This window comes from Bos mutus, chromosome 10, assembly GCF_027580195.1.
Source record: "Bos mutus isolate GX-2022 chromosome 10, NWIPB_WYAK_1.1, whole genome shotgun sequence".
NCBI lineage: Eukaryota > Metazoa > Chordata > Mammalia > Artiodactyla > Bovidae > Bos > Bos mutus.
Window position 1 is genome coordinate 23,248,531 of NC_091626.1, and position 17,361 is coordinate 23,265,891.

Here is a 17,361-nt window from a genome sequence, read left to right on the forward strand (position 1 = left end):
ATAATAGTCAAGACATGGAAGCAACCCCAGTGCCCATAATATATATGTGTGTAATGCAATATTAATCAGTCATAATTTGCAGCAACATGGATGGACCTAGAGAATGTTATGCCAAGTGAAGTCAGAGAAAGACAAGAAGTGTACGATAGCACTCATGTGTGGAATCTAAAAAATAATGCAAATGAATCTGTATACAAAACAGAAACAGACTCACAGACATAGAAGACAAACTTGCGGCTACCACCAAAGGGTGGGGGGGAGATTAGGAGTCTGTGATTAACAGATACAAACTACTACATAAAAGAGATAAGAAACAAGGATTTACAGTATGGCATATAAAATTAGACAGTATCTTATAACAATATGAATGAAACTATAATGAAATATACTCTGAAAAAAACAAAACAAAACCCTGAATCACTATTAGTTTTGGTACACCCAAAACTAATACAAATTGTATCAATTATACTTCAAATAAAAAAAATAACAAACTCATTGTCTTCCCTTACAAACTTCTTCCTCCACTATTGTTCCTTCTAAAAAAGCTTTAGTGACAGACTGTAGCATCCTTTTGTCTCATCCTCAGAAAAGACTGCCTTCTCTGATCACCCCTTACAGATCAGAAGAGGTCTCACGGAAATTTGTTGTTATGGAATCTTATACTTCTTCACAGCACTCATCACAACCCTCTCACCACAGATTATTTCTGTAACGGTTTGATGTGTGTCTTCCTCATGACTGCTTTGCTTACTGCTGCAGCCTCAATTTTTATCACAGTGATTGGCTCATTTTAGTTACTTTAAATTACTTTTGTTGAAGAGATCCTTAAGAGAAGAGGGGAAAAAGTTCAATCAATTGATTGACAGATCAGTCCTTAGTGAGGTATAATTCATATAGGATGAACTGCACATACTTGAAGTGTCCAGTCTGGTAAGATTTTCTTCTTAATATATTTGGCTGCGTCGGGTCTTAGTTGCAGTGCATGGACGCTGGCTCTAGGGCTCAGGGGTTGCAGCATGCAGGGTCTCCAGTTGTGGCACGCGTCAAGTTTGGAAGGGAAGACAAACGCTTTCACCACTACTGAGGCAAACCCTTCTGAGTCCTATGACTGATGAGAATTTTGCTGTCTGGTTGGCGGGAGCAGGCACTATTACTGGCCCTGTGGTGCCAGCCAGTATTCCTTCCTGTAATCCTTTCGAGGGGCTCTCTCCTCAGCCTCATGTATAACAGCGTCCTCACAAGACTGCACTGGCGAGTACTCAGCTGATTACTTTAGCAGAACCCTCTGCGGATCTCCAGGGTTCTCTCCATGCCGCCCTCTCCCCTCTGGTACTCTGTCCTCTCACCTCTTGCTACCTTGGTCTCTTCAGACTCCTAACTCTGTTTCTTCAACTCAGGGAGTCTGCTACTCTCTGCCTGAGTTCCCCCTCCCAGCACTGCAGCCTGGAAACTCTCAAAACAGTAAACTGAGATAATCACAGCGCTGACCTCCTCTCAGGGATCACTATCTTTTATTGCCTGACATCCAGTGTGCTAAAAACCACTGTTCATATCTTCTGTAGTTTTTTAAAAAGCTGTCTCAGGTGAGAAGGTGAAGCTAGTCCCTGATATTCCATCTCAGTCAAAAGCAAAAATGCTTCCATTGTTGTCTGCGTGCCCCTAACTTACACGCCCAGAGGAGAAATCTAGGAGTCATCCTTGACACCCTCTTCCTCCCCACCTCCGTTGATCTTCTATAGCCAATCAATCAAGACTTATTCTTTGTCCTAAATGGCTCTCAAATTCAAGGACATCGCTCCCTGTACACTATCAGCATCCTAGTTCGAGGCACCATGGTCTTTTTTTCCAATTTATTTGGTTACGTGGCATGTGGAATATTCATTGTATCATGTGGGATCTTTCATTGCGGTACACGGACTCTGTGCACCACGTGAGTCTCATGGGTTCCAGAGTGCACAGGTCAGTAGTTTGAGCATGCATGCTTTTTTGCCCTGAGGCATGAGGGATCTTTGACCAGGGGTCAAACCTGTGTCCCTTGCATTGCAAGGCAGATTCTCAGCCACTGGACCATGATGGAAGTCCCATCACCAGTCTATAGACTATTTCAATGACCTCCTACATGGTCTCCCTAGTTCTTCTCACGTCCCCCTCCAAACCAGTCTCTACACAGCCAAAACCTGAATATTCCTTGTCTATGCCCTCCATTGACTTGTCAGAGATCTTAGAATATTGTCCAATATCCTCAATATAACCAAGAAGTCTTACATGATTCAGTCTTTTTTTTTTTTTTAAATATTTAATTTATCTATTTGGCTGCTCTGGGTCTTAGCTGTGGCATGTGGGATCCAGCTCCCTGATCAGGGATCGAACCTGGGCCCCCTGCATTGGGAGTTCGAAGTCTTAGCCACTGGACCACCAGGAAGTCCCCATGATTCAGCCTTTGTCAAGAATTAAATACTATGCCTTAAAATACTGAATTTTAATGCTGTAAGGATCTGAGAGGTCTTTTAGTCCAACAGCTTCATTTTTCAACTGAAGAAACTGATGCTCAATGTCACACAGCTAAATTCCTGATAAAGGTGCACTAGGCAGTAATAAAATTTAAGATTTATCGACAGCTTTCTAGGTGTCAAATATCATACTATGCATTTTTAAAAACTGAATCGAATCTGCATTTTTTAAAGTGAGTTTTCAAAGTGTACAATTCAATGGCATTTAGTAAATTCACAATATTTTTCAACTACCACCTATATAAGTTACAAAACATTTTTATCACCCACCAAAAAGATCTTTTACCCATTACTCAGACAGCCCTCATTTCCCTCTTTTTCTTGCCCCTGGCAATCACCAATCTCCCTTCTGTCTCTATGAATTTACATACCTAGGATGGTTCATATAAATGGAATACTATAATATGTGATTTTTCATGTCTGGCTTCCTTTATTGAGTACAATGTTTTTGAGATTCACCCATGTTGTGAGACTTGGACCATAAGAACTGATGCTTTTGAACTGTGGTGCTGGAGAAGACTCTTTAGAATCCCTTGGACTGCAAGGAGATCAAACTAGTCAATCCCAAAGGAAACCAACCCTGAATATTCACTGGAAGAACTGATGCTGAAGCTCTAATACTTTGGCCACCTGATGCAAAGAGCTGACTTGCTGGAAAAGGGGACAAGAGGGAGGGGACTTAGGAATACCTATAGCTGATTCATATTGATGTTTGGCAGAAACCAATACAATACTGTGAAGCAATTATCCTTCAATTAAAAATTTAAAAAATTAATTTAAAAAAGAAAAATCTAACTTTCCTCCCATGTTACCACTTTTCTTTATTACTACCCTATTGTCTACCATGCTGGCAAAGTGAGTCTTTTAAGAAAATACATATGATTATACACTTATTATGCTTAAAATTTCTCATATGCTGCCCATGATGATAACAACAGTTAATAGCTTTTAAGCACTTATTAAGTACTAATATACTATGCAAAGATTTTATAAATAATATTGTATTAAATTATCAGAACAATATTCTAAGGTAACATCTCAAAGTGAATGGTCAGGAAAACCCTGAGGATCCTGGGGATCACTAAGCCCCTTTCAGAGGGTCCATGAGTTCAAAACTACACGTATGATACTAAGATGGCTTTTTCACTTATTCTCTCAGAAGCAAACATTGAAGTTATTTAGAGCCTACCGAGCAAAAGGTGTCATAACATACTGAAAGCAGCAGATATGAAAACTTAGCTTTTTATCAATCCAAACATTAAGGGTATTTGAAAAATGTAAAAACCACCATTCTTATCAACATTTTTTATTTGGAAATAGTTACTCTTCATAAAAATATTTATATTAACATGTAATGGGTTTGTTCCTATTTTTAAATGAATAAGTATTTTAAAATTTTCTGTTTTAAATTCTGAATTAAATTCAGAAATTAAATATACATAAAATGCACATATAATCCACACAAACAAGAGCTTTTGGGTGATTGACATTAACTTCTAAGAGTGCAAAGGAGTCCTGACACCAAAAAGCTTAAGAAACACTATTCTAAGATTTTCATCTCCATTTCACAAACGAAGAAATCAGGGGTAAGAAAGTCAAGTTACTGCCTAAGTGGTAGATCAAGATTCATAAGGCTGTAATAAAGCTTCCAGAACCCAAGCTCTTAATTACTATTTTGTCCTTTCCTATTAATATTAGCTATTTATCACCTGGATCCTATCCACTTATCTTCAGGTAATTGTTCTTTCCCTTATGTTATCTTCAGGTCATCAATCTCCCCACTAGCCTGAGTTTCATCAGACAGAGGTATTTCTTAAGCTATACTACAATTCCTATAAGTTAATATACTACAAGATTCAAAAATTGGAATCAAGATTGCCAGGAGAAATACCAATAACCTCAAATACACAGATGACACCACCCTTATGGCAGAAAGTGAAGAGGAACTAAAAAGCCTCTTAATGAAAGTGAAAGAGGACAGTGAAAAAGTTGGCTTAAAGCTCAACATTCAGAAAACTAAGATCATGGCATCTGGTCCCATCACTTCATGGCAAATAGATGGGGAAAGAGTGGAAACAGTGACAGACTTTATTTTTCTGGGCTCCAAAATCACTGCAGATGGTGACTGCAGCCATGAAATTAAAAGACACCTGCTCCTTGGAAGAAAAGCTATAACCAACCTAGACAGCATATTAAAAAGCAGAGACATTACTTTGCCAACAAAGGTCCATCTAGTCAAAGCTATGGTTTTTCCAGTAGTCATGTATGGATGTCAGAGCTGGACTATAAAGAAAGCTAAGTGCCAAAGAATTGATACTTTTGAACTGTGGTGTTGGAGAAGACTCTTGATTGTCCCTTGAACTGTAAGGAGATCCAACCAGTCCATCCTAAAGGAGATCAGTCCTGAATATTCATTGGAAGGACTGATGCTGAAGCTGAAACTCCAACAATACTCTGGCCACCTGATGTGAAGAAGTAACTCAGTGGAAAAGATCCTGATGCTGGGAAAGATTGAAGGCAGGAGGAGAAAGGGACGACAGAGGATGAGATGGTTGGATGGCATCACCGACTCGATGGACATAAGTTTGAACAAGCTCCAGGAGTTGGTGATGGACAGGGAAGCCTGGTGTGCTGCAGTCTATGGGGTCGCAAAGAGTTGGACACGAGTGAGCGACTGAACTGAATTGAACTGAATATACTAAGGTAGTATACTCTTCCAAAGCTTTCTTTAAACCAGACAAACAAGTTTTGCATCCTACCAATTATAGATAAGATATAATTCCTTGGTTCTGGCACCTTAAGAGTTTTGTCTTAAAAACAAGTCTCCCAAAATGTCCAGTGATACCAACAATTAACTAGTCTTCCAGTGGACGTGTTTTGAATCATGAAATCCATCCGTAAAGTCACTGCTCACATGTACATTAGGTACAATGTACTCATTTCTACAAAGCGTCTATGAACTGAAAAAGAAAAACAATGCTAAACGGTAAGCCACTAAAGATCATGTACAGTGCTAAAGCTGATTTCCTAAACCATCACAGCAAAGATGCCCAAACAAGCTCTTTTTCTGCAGGCATTTTCTTCTTCATGCTGCCTGTCCTTTCTAGTTGACTGGGGGAAGTGAACAAATTGATTTTCACAAGATGTAGCTCCAGTCCCCACGAAGTTGCTTCGTCTTTTTTAACACCTAAAACAATTCCTCAAAAGAAGCCTATATAGGAGGCTCAACTCTTTCTAAACATAATCCACTGCACAAGGTAGATTTCTCACTCCAGGGCAAATTGTTAGGTCTATAAGCACAGCACTTAACTAAGTCATTAATAATCCATCTGAAATCAATGGCTCCGGGGTAATTACCTGTGGTTTTCCCATCCCATCCAAACAACTTTTCTCTGTTCTAACAATTCTCTATTGCTTAGATCTTCTGTTTCCATTTTGTATTACTCACTCTGTATTTCTTATACCACTAGCATATTGGGGTCCAAAAACATACAAAAAGATCTGTCCTCTGTTTTTATAATTAAGGGACGGAAATTTTAATAACTAAAATGAAACTAGGAAAGTTATGACCTACCTAGACCAACCTAGACAGGATGTTAAAGAGCAGAGATATTACTTTGCCAACAAAGGTCCATCTAGTCAAGGCTATGGTTTTTCCAGTAGTCATGTATGGATGTGAGAGGTGGACTATAAAGAAAGCTGAGTGCCAAAGAATTGATGCTTTTGAACTGTGGTGTTGGAGAAGACTCTTGAGAGTCCCTTGGACTGCCAAGCAATTCAACCAGTCCATCCTAAAGGAAATCAGTCCTGAATACTCACTGGAAGGACTGATGTTGAAGCTGAAACTCCAATACTTTGGCCACTTGATGCGAAGAGCTGACTCACTTGAAAAGACCCTGATGCCAGCAAAGATTGAAGGCAGGAGGAGAAGAGGATGACAGAGGATGAGATGATTGGATGGCATCACCGACAATGGACGTGAGTTTGAGTAAATTCCGGGAGTTGGTGACGGTCAGGGAGGCCTGGCGTGCTGCAGTCTGTGGGGTCGCAAAGAGTCAGACACAACTTAGCTACTGAACTGAACTGAATAGTAAACTAAAATCTTCCTTATTCTTTCTATTCGTATTCTAAAATATGTATCAATTGTGCATGTGTATCAATATGTATCAAAATATGTATCAACTGTGTTATTAGTTCATCATGCAAGTTCTTTTTTCAATTTCCTCATGTAATGCCCAAGTTAGTCAACAAAGAAAACAGTTAAAGATGCTTCAACAGGCCTCTTAGTGGTCTAGTAGTTAAGACTTCGTGCTCCCAAGGCAGGGGGCACAGGCTCATTCCCTGGTAGGGGAACTAAGAGCCCAGATGCCACACAGTGGGGGGGTAAAAAGTGCTTTGGCTTTTCTAGGAAAGTAGTTTCCAAGGATCTGCAAATGACAAATGGTAATATACATAAAAATGCATCACTCAACAAGGGTGTCAGGGAAGTTACACATCAAATCAGGAAATCAGTGAGTTGAGGAAAACATACCTTCATTGTCTCAATGTGAATTTTTTCATTCAATACCAATAATGATATTCTGATATTTCCATGGAGAAGTGGGAGAAGAAATCAACCACCCCAAGTTACAGAAGTAATTTACTATTTATTTCTAAAATACTACAGCTGAGACATTATTACAACCTAAATTAAAATGACAGGGGCAGCATTAACACAAAAGGAAAATATTGCCAAACTAAAATTCAAAAACAGCAAATGACTGCTAAAGACAATGACATGCATGAATGTCATAATCAAAATGTTGAGCAAAAGAAGCCAGCCACAAAAGAATATATAGTTGGCAATTCCACTTAAAGTTCAAAAACAAGCAAAATTCTTTTATATTATAAGTCATAACAGTGCTTGACTTTGAGCCAAGGGCAGGTAGTGACTGAGAGGGGCATGAAGGAGGTATTATATATTGGAAAGGTTCTATTTTTTTATCTGTTCAAGGTCACAGTTATATGGGAGTGCTGTTTTATGAAAATTCATTGAGCTGTACATAATCTGTGTACTTTTCTTCATGTACACTTTCCATTTTTAAAAATGTATTCAAGAACAAAAAATGATAGAACAGTGGAATATTTTTATATCCTGATTCTAAAGTTTCATTTTAGTTCTTTTTGTATTCAGTATCCAAAACTTTAACCTGTCAAATTCAACTATTCTCTCAAAGGATTTCTTCACTATTATCCAACCAATTTTAAATGTATTCTCCTACAACAGAGTCAATCAAATATAACAGTTCTTCCTTTAAAAATACCATTCTTTTTCCTATTTCTCAAGTCTTTTTCAGGTACACCAAACATTGGTAGCTTGGCCAAGCTTTTAATTTAGACTTAATGGTTAGAGATTAAGACTTCTAGACACCACATGTCATTATTTTTCTAGACTTCCCACAGCAAAGCACTCTATCATCACCTATAAATTCTCATGTAATATCGCCATCCTACCAGATCATATTTCCAACACAAAACAGTGTTGAGAATTTAGAAAAAAAGAAAAGGAACTGATATTACATTAAAACAACAACAAAAAAACACTCTTCATTTTGTTGAAATCTCTAGAGAATCAAAAATGAAATAGAATCAAACAAAAATATCAGGAAATGTCAGTTTACTTCCCCAGGAGCAGAAACAGTTATTCTTATACCCAAAGCCTGGAAAGAAACTCAACTTGCATGCATACCTAATAACTGCAATTATTCAGTCTCTCTCCTCTTTGTCATAACAAAACCATATACAGTATTCCAAGCCAAAGGGGGAAAAAAATTATCAGGACCATTTTACTTCTCAAACAGCTGCAATTCCATTTAAGACTAATAGACATTCTACATGGTGCTTTGCTCCTATTGAGTAGCTTATGACTTGAGTTCAGTTCTTCAGCTACAAAGAAAGGCTGAAAACAAAGCTGAACAAAATCTTGGCCAATGTTTGCTTATGAAAATATGCCTCTTTCACAAACTGAATCATTTCTTGCCACTGACTCAAGAGCTTCCCACTCCTTTTGTTACCCAACTTCTACTTCTGGAAGACTGTGGTAAGGATGGGAAATGAAGTATTAATATCATTAACTTTCATTTTGCTATTCATCACTTGCTTAAAATGATCAATTTTTGTTAATGGATCTAGTAATTTTTATTTAGAAAGCAAATAACTTTTCTTTAATGGAAAAGAGTTTAAAATTTTAACCGTATAGGAAATTAAGAACACAGATCTTTCAAGAAACTATAATTTTGTTTCTAGAATGGCATATAATTTTTCTTTATTTTTTAAGATAGCTTTTCCCTACTCAGAACAGAATGTGGTCACTGTTGATGATTTAGAAATTTCAGAAAAAACTTAAAAAAAAAATCACTCAAGACAGCCATCAAAACATACTAGTATTAATTTCTCATTTAAATGCTTTCTTCTCTGCAATCACCCTGTGGGTTTTTTTTTTCAGTCTAACTTTATTGAGACTTTTGATGGCTAAGTTGAAGACATCACTCAGTAAATGTCACATTATACTAAAAATATGTGACTTATTTTCAAATATCTTTTGATATTGATTTCTAACATAATCCACAGTGGTAAGAGAACAGACTCTGTATGGTTTCAATACCTTTAGACTATGAAATTTTTGCATCTTGTTTTATGTTTCTGGATATATTCAGTGCCTTTTAGTTTACAGTCTATGGGAACTTGAATAGAATTTGTATCCTACTGTTGTGTGAAAATTGTATAAATCTTAATTATGTTGAATTGGTTCACAGTGCTTTCCAGGTCTACTATATTCTTCTGCTTCTCTGTATATTCATTCTATTAATTTTGAGAGTTTGATATTAAAATTCCAAACAAAAATCTTAATTTATCTACTTAAAAAATAACTGTAATATATAGTGGGAACTAATGTAACTTTGTTCTGTATTTTCCAAGTCTCCCGTAATGTGTTATCATACTTTCATAATTTAAAAGATAAAAACTAAAAAAAAAAAATCCTAGTATTTTTCCTTCCAGTCATGTCTACACCCATGCTCTTAAAACAAGAAGGAAAAAAACTGCTGACATTGTGTCCTGCAATTTTTCACTTGCATTTTCCCTTGCGATTATCTTTACATATAATGAGCATTTTTCTGTCCTTAAATGCTCTTTATTGCTTTAACATGATTTTTACTAGCTACATTGTCATCTACTATACAAATATAGAATACAGTATCTACTGTACTTGGTTATTCACTACTAAACTTTAAATTCTTTGACTACGTACATCCCTTTACCTATCACACATTTTGTAGAACTATGCAGAATACTACTTTGAAACCAACCTCAAAAAAATTAATTTAAGCCCTGCCTGCTTACCTCTATCTTTCCCTGCCCCACCCCAAAGTCAGAAGAGAATAAAACACCACAAGCATTTTATGGTAAAATCCTCTTTGTGTGTAAAACCACTGCAGAGGCAAAGTTGGGTTTATGAAATAACTCGACTAATGGAAAAAAGATATGAATGCTTATAAGCCTTAAAGGTAATTTGAGGCTTTGTGTATCCTAATTTGTTAACCAAGGGAAAAATGAGAAATAATGGCATGTATTTTTCCCCATTATCATAATACATTTTTGAAAACAAAATTCTTAAGGCTAAATTGACAATTTCTAATTATGAGGAATATCTCTGATCCCTTCAAAGTGGGATTTCTGGATTTTATACTGTATTACTACCTAAATAGGATGAAATGCTAATGACTACGGCGAGATGGTATGGTAATGCAGAAAACAAAGACAAGTTTCATTTGGTATTTGAAAAATGCAGATTACAATACTGCCCATAAAGTGCTTTTGAATCAAATTTGCTAACTTAATTTTTCATGTTAAAATAATTTAAATTTACATTTTCTGCAATTTCTAGTGCTTGTTAATGGAGAGGGTCAAGAAACATGAAAAAGTTCATTATCACAAGTGAAGAAAAATAAACATTAACACAAGGTATTAATATTCTGCCTATAAAGTTGGCAATGATTTTTAAAAAATGATATTTGGTGTTAGCAAGGGGGTAGGGGTAGTAAATACTTTTCTGGAAGACAATTTGGCAGTATGCTGCTGCTAAGTCGCTTTAGTCATGTCCGACTCTGTGGGACCCCATAGACAGCAGCCAACCAGGCTCCCCAGTCCTTGGGATTCTCCAGGCAAGAACACTGGACTGGGTTGCCATTTCCTTCTCCAGTGCATGAAAGTGAAAAGTGAAAGTGAAGTCGCTCAGTCGTATCCGACTCTTAGCGACCCCATGGACTGCAGCCTACCAGGCTCCTCCGCTCATGGGACTTTCCAGGCAAGAGTACTTCCCTCTTAATTAGAGATCCCACAGTTCTCCATCTACATGTAAAATGCAATCTTCACTCACAGGAAGACTTAACCCTGATGCAGATACAATCAAAACTTTGCTATTAATTAATAGATACATCAATTAATTTCCTGGGCTCCAAAATCACTGTGAATAGTGATTGCAGCCATGAAATTAAAAGTGCTTGCTCCTTGGAAGGAAAGTTATGACAAACCTAGACAGTGTATCAAAAGCAGAGACATCACTTTGCTGACAAAGGTTCGTAGTCAAAGCTATGGTTCTTCCAGTAGTCAGGTACAGACGTGAGAGCTCGACCATAAAGAAGGCTGAGCGCTAAAGAATGAACGCTTTTGAACTGTGGTGTTGGAGAAGACTGTTGAGAGTCCCTTGGACCGCAAGGAGATCAAACCAGTCAATCCTAAAGGAAATCAACCCTGAATATTCATTGGAAGGACTGATGCTAAAGCTGAAACTCCAAACTCTGGCCACCTGACGTGAAGAGCTGACTCATTGGAAAAGACTCTGATGCTAGGAAAGATTGAAGACAAAAGGAAAAGGGGGCGGGCAGCAGAGGATGAGATGATTAGATAACATCATCAATTCAATGGACATGAATCTGAGCAAACTCTGGGAGATAGTGAAGGACAGGGAAGTCTGACATACTGCAAATCCATGGGTCTGCAAAGAGTCAGACACAACTTAGTGACTGAAAAACAACAACAAAATAGATGCATCAACATCAAATATTTTGGGCCAATTGACATTATTCAAGTTTAAACTGTTGATTATTTTTTTCCAGTTAACAAAGATTTGGATGTCTACCATATACAAAGAACATAACAGTTTCCTTCATAGCTCTAGGTAGCTAACTAAATGGAAAAGCACTACTATGCAATAAAACTATGCAAAAGTAATCTACTCAATTGAGAGGTGTAATGATCTGCCAAAGGTTATAGAGACCCCAAAAACCCATTTATGAAGTTACGGATATCTTACTTCACACATGCATTTCCCTGAGAAAACAAATAACTAAAACATTACTTGTTACCTAAGTAATGTGACTAAACTAGGCAAAAGCATTGTTTTCATCCTATTAGTAACACTAACCTATACAAACAGCTTTTACTTATTTCTAAAACAATTAAGATGCCCATCGACCAAGAGAAAGTGAAAGTGAAGTCTCTCAGTCGTGTCCAACTCTTTGCGACCCCATGGACTACAGCCTACCAGGCTCCTCTGTCCATGGGATTTTCCAGACAAGAGTACTGGAGTGGGTTGCCATTTCCTTCTCCAGGGATCTTCCCAACCCAGGGTTTGAACTCAGGTCTCCTGCATTGCAGGCAGACACTTCACCCTCTGAGCTACCAGGGAAGCCCACCTACTAAGGAATACGTAAAAGAGGTGATTTTTTAGTTTAACCAAATTTTCTTCTCTTTCTGACTTCCCTGTCCTTAAGCAGGCTCAAAACATCATGGTGAACTCTAATTACAGTTTACTCCCCAAGATTCATCGAGACAGTTTACCCATCTAGTACTGAAAATGATATACCTGAAACATCTATTGCTGGTACGGTTCTTTCCATTAACACTGCCACTATTCATTCAAGCCCTCAATCGTTCTTGCTGGACTCAGTCCTTGCTAGCTTCCAGCCTCCTGTCTCTACCGTTACATTCTATCCTATGCATGATGCCTCTTAAAAGGTGCATGACTTCCCTACTCAGAAATCTTCAGTGGTAGAATTTTTTATGATGCAGAAAAATGCTTAAGATAGAAAGAATGGGAGGGGGAGCACAGACAAAAACTACATACTATACATACACTATAGCCTCAGTTATGTTAAAAAGCATGCCTGTGTATACATATGGGTCCAAGTAGAAGTGTAAACACACACACCCCTACACAAATAGAAAAGGGAGGGCCAGGACGAGGAAACACATCAACAGTGGCCATCTCTTACTGGTAAGGCTGTGGTTATTTTTACTTTCTTCTTTATCTTTACAGTAAACAAATTTGTGGTAAACGGTCTTTTAGTAAATAAAGTATCTCTACAAACCATTTGTAACGAAAATTAGTTAACGTTACAGTCATTAAAATACTTTTTAAAGAAATTTCACACGCTCCCCATTACCTATGAGTCTAATTCCTCATCCCTCAGCCCAACTCCTATTTCCCTCCGTTTAGTTCTTATGAGCCTTAATATAACCTGGGCTTCTTAAAGACCTTATTAAATCACTCACACTGTTCCTTGAGCATAACTGTTCTTTCAAACTCTGCTTGCTCCAGATCTTCATTCCACCTGGAATATGGTCTGTTTACATTTCCACATCAAAAACCTGTGTTCTTTAAAAAGTTAATCTTCAATGATCCAGAAATAGTAAGTACTACCACACCCCTTTCCCGGGTCCCCAGCTGACCATACTAATGGACTTCTCTGAATCAAGACTCCTCAAAATTCTCAGTTCAACAGCCCTAGGAAATCCTCACTAATCAATCTGTGTTGACATACAATATGAAACTTATCTGCCATTTCTGTAGCAATCAAATGTAATTGCCACTTCTCCCCTATCCCCAGAGTTCTTAGTACTCTTACAGAGCTATCTCCTCTACCTTCCATTAAGAATCATTTACTTAACTGTCTTATCTCCATTTTCTACTAGATTTTAATCTACAAAAGGGCAGTAATTATGTCTTATTCATCTTCATATCCCCTACAGAGCCTTGTAGGAAGTAGGCACTCAGTTGCTGAATTGAACACTTTCTTCTTTTGCTATTATCTCATCACTCAAAATGGCTAAGCACTCGGAAACTTTATTTTAAAACAAACTCTCCTTGAAAATCTAGGTTTATTTCATCAATTTTAGCTTACATTCCTACTTTAATAAGGCATTGTCTGATACCACTTGGTAACTGGGAGAGTTGAAGGACAGAACAAGACAATCTGAGATAAGACAATCTGAGATGAGACAGCTGAAGCCATTCTGAGGGTCTTAGATCCAGGTATGGAAGTTACTGAATTAAATTACCACATTTTTGGTTTTTTCTACCAGTCTCCTTAATCAAAAGCAAAATGTTATTTCTGACAACAGGGAAACTGAGCATAAAAAATACACACTGCTTAAGAAAGGAATCTTTTTTTAAATATGGAGAGATGAAAAGGAAAAACCAAAAGCTAAAACTCAAGTAAGTCATCAACAAAGTTAGGCAAGCAGTCCAGTAAAGTCATAAGAATCTGTATCTCAATAAGAAACCCAGTTCAAGAGATAAGGGAAGAGAAAAAGCCAGAAGTACAGTAAGACTCATGCTGCCATCTAGAGGTTAAAGGCTAGTGAAAAATCATTTTTCTCCTTAATCAATCAAGTACAATTAATTTAACTATTATAGATAGAAGTACAGGAATTATAAAGTAAGCCTGATATCAGGCTACAAAGAAGACCATCCAGAGTATAAGAAGTCTCTCCCTGCCCTTCTTCATGGATTAAAATAAGAAATTAACAAAGGTAACAGTTCTTTTTCAATGATTCAATGGATGTTGGCAATTTGATTTCTGGTTCCTCTGCCTTTTCTAAATCCAGCTTAAACTTCTGGAAATTCACGGTTCACATACTGTTGACGCCTGGCTTGGAGAATTTTGAGCATTACTTTGCTAGCATGTGAGATAAGTGCAATTGTGCGGTAGTCTGAACATTCTTCAAGAGATGGGAATACCAGACCACTTTACCAGCCTTCCGAGAAATCTGTATGCAGGTCAAGAAGCAACAGTTAGAACTGGACATGGAACAACAGACTGGTTCCAAATTGGGAAAGAAGTACGTCAAGGCTGTATATTGTCACCCTGCTTATTTAACTTATATGCAGAGTACATCAATCGAAATGTCGGGCTGGATGAAGCACAAGCTGGAATCAAGATTGCCGGGAGAAATATCAACAACCTCAGATACGCAGATGACACCACCCTTATGGCAGAAAGTGAAGAAGAACTGAAAAGCCTCTTGATGAAAGTGAAAGAGGAGAGTGAAAAAGCTGGCTTAAAACTCAACATTCAAAACACTAAGATCATGGCATTTAGTCCCATCACTTCATGGCAAATAGATGGGGAAACAATGGAAACAGTGACAGACTTTATTTTCTTGGGCTCCAAGATCACTGTGGATGGTGACTGCAGCCATGAAATTAAAAGACGCTTGCTCCTTAGAAGAAATGCTATGACAAACCTAGACAGCATATTAAAAAGCAGAGACATTACTTTGCCAACAAAGGTCCATCTAGTCAAAGCTATGATTTTTCCAGTAGTCATGTATGGATGTGAGAGTTGGACAGTGCCGAAGAATTGATGCTTTTGAACTGTGGTGTTGTAGAAGACTCTTGAGTGTCCCTTGGACTGCAAGGAAAACAAACCAGTCCATCCTAAAGGAAATCAGTCCTGAATATTCATTGGAAGGACTGATGCTGAAGCTGAAACTCCAATACTTTGGCCAACTGATATGAAGAGTTGACTCATTTGAAAAGACCCTGATGCTGGGAAAGATTGAAGGCGGAAAGAAAATGGGACGACAGAGGATGAGATGGTTGGATGGCATCACCGACTCAATGGATATGAGTTTGGATAAACTCTAGGAGTTGGTGGTGGACAGGGAGGCCTGTTGTGCTGTGGTCCATGGGGTCAGAAAGAGTCGGACACGACTGAGCGAATGAACTGAACTTTGTGTGTGAAGTCACTTCAGTCATGTTCAACTCTTTGTGACCCTATGGACTGTGTGTGTCTGTGTGTGTGTGTCTATGTGTGTGCGTGTTTGTGTATGAAGTCACTTCAGTCATGTTTGACTCTCTGTGACCCTATGGATTGTAGTCTGCTTGTGCACACACATCTGTGTGTGTGTGCATGTGTGTGTCTATGTGTGTGCGTTAAGTTGCCTCAGTCATGTTCGACTCTTTGAGACCCTAAGGACTGTAGTCTGCCCACAGGGTTCTTCTGTCCATGGAATTCTCCAGGTAAGAATACTGGAATGGATTCCCATGCCCTTCTCCATCCACCAAAAAAAGTTGCATCAGCGATTTCCCTGGCAGTCCAGTGGTTAGGGCTCTGTGCTTCCACTGCAGGGGGGACAGGTGTGATCCCTGACTGGGGAACTAGGATCCCATATCCAACGTTGCATGGTCAAGAAATAAAGAAAAGAAAGAAAGAAAAGCTGCACCAAATAATTTGTAGTGCAAAAACAACCTCATCAATGCAGACTACCAGAACGAAGTACCAGGTTTGAATGGGGAAGTCTCAATCTTATTTTACCATAAAATGTTATTCTAAAAACTGGTAGCTGATTAAATTAAGCCTAAGCACTGTCCTGGATTTAGAAAAGGCAGAAGGAATTCCAAAAAAAAATCTACTTCTGCTTCATTGACTATGCTAAAGCCTTTGACTGTGTGGATCACAACAAACTGTGGAATATTCTTAATGAGATGGGAATACCAGACCACATTACTTGCCTCCTGAGAAACCTGTACACAGGACAAGAAGCAACAGTTAGAACTGGACAGGGAACAACAGACTGGTTCAAAATTGGCAGAGGAGTATGTCAAGGCTGTATACTGTCTCCCCACTTATTTAACTTATATGCAGAGTACATTATGCAAAATGCTGGGCTGGATGAATCACAAGCTGGAATCAAGATTGCCGGGAGAAATATCAACAACCTCAGATATGCAGATGACACCACTTTTAATGGTAGAAAGTGAAGAGGAACTAAGGTGAAAGAGGAGAGTGAAAAAGCTGGCTTAAAACTCAACATTCAAAAAATGAAGATCACGGCATCCAGTCCTATCACTTCACAGCAAATAGATGGGGAAAATGTGGAAACTGTCAGATTTCATTTTCTTTGCCTCCAACATCAATGCAGATGGTGACTGCAGCCATGAAATTAAAAGATGCTTGATCCTTGGAAGAAAAGCTATGACAAACCTAGACAGTGTATTAAAAAGCAGAGACATCACTTTGCCAACAAAGGTCCATATAGTCAAAGCTATGGTTTTTCCAGTAGTCATGTATGGATGTCAGAGTTGGACTATAAAGAAGGCTGAGTGTCAAAGAATTGATGTTTTTGAACTGTGGTGCTGGAGAACACTTTTTGAGAGTCCCTTGGACAACAAGGAGATCAAACCAGTCAATCCTAAAGGAAATCAACCTTAAATATTCATTGGAAGGACTGGTGATGAAGCTGAAGCTCTAATACCTTGGCCACATGATGCAAAGAGTTGACTCATTGGAAAAGACCCTGATGCTGGGAAAGACTGAGGGCAAGAGGAGAAGTGGGTGACACAGGATGAGACGGTTCGATGGTATCACTGACTCAGTGACATGAGTCTGAGCAAACTCTGGGAGATAGTGAAGGGCAGGGAAGCCTGGCATGCTGCAGTTCATGACATGAGTCTGAGCAAACTCTGGGAGACAGTGAAGGGCAGGGAAGCCTGGCGTGCTGCAGTTCATGACATGAGTCTGAGCAA

At 38.4% G+C, this 17,361-nt stretch overlaps 1 protein-coding gene across 6 annotated transcripts in view; it reads right to left on the minus strand.

The window, feature by feature from the left end:
• Window positions 1–17,361, minus strand: part of LIN52 (lin-52 DREAM MuvB core complex component) — a 113,018-nt gene that overhangs the window by 75,037 nt on the left and 20,620 nt on the right. For 2 of the 6 annotated variants that reach the window (XR_011465595.1, XR_011465596.1), the window contains one exon: window positions 6,330–6,547. The exons of the other annotated variants lie outside the window; for them this stretch is intronic. The gene's annotated coding sequence lies outside the window, so the exon portion shown is untranslated. The remainder of the gene's footprint in view (window positions 1–6,329; window positions 6,548–17,361) is intronic. 6 annotated transcript variants of the gene reach the window in all.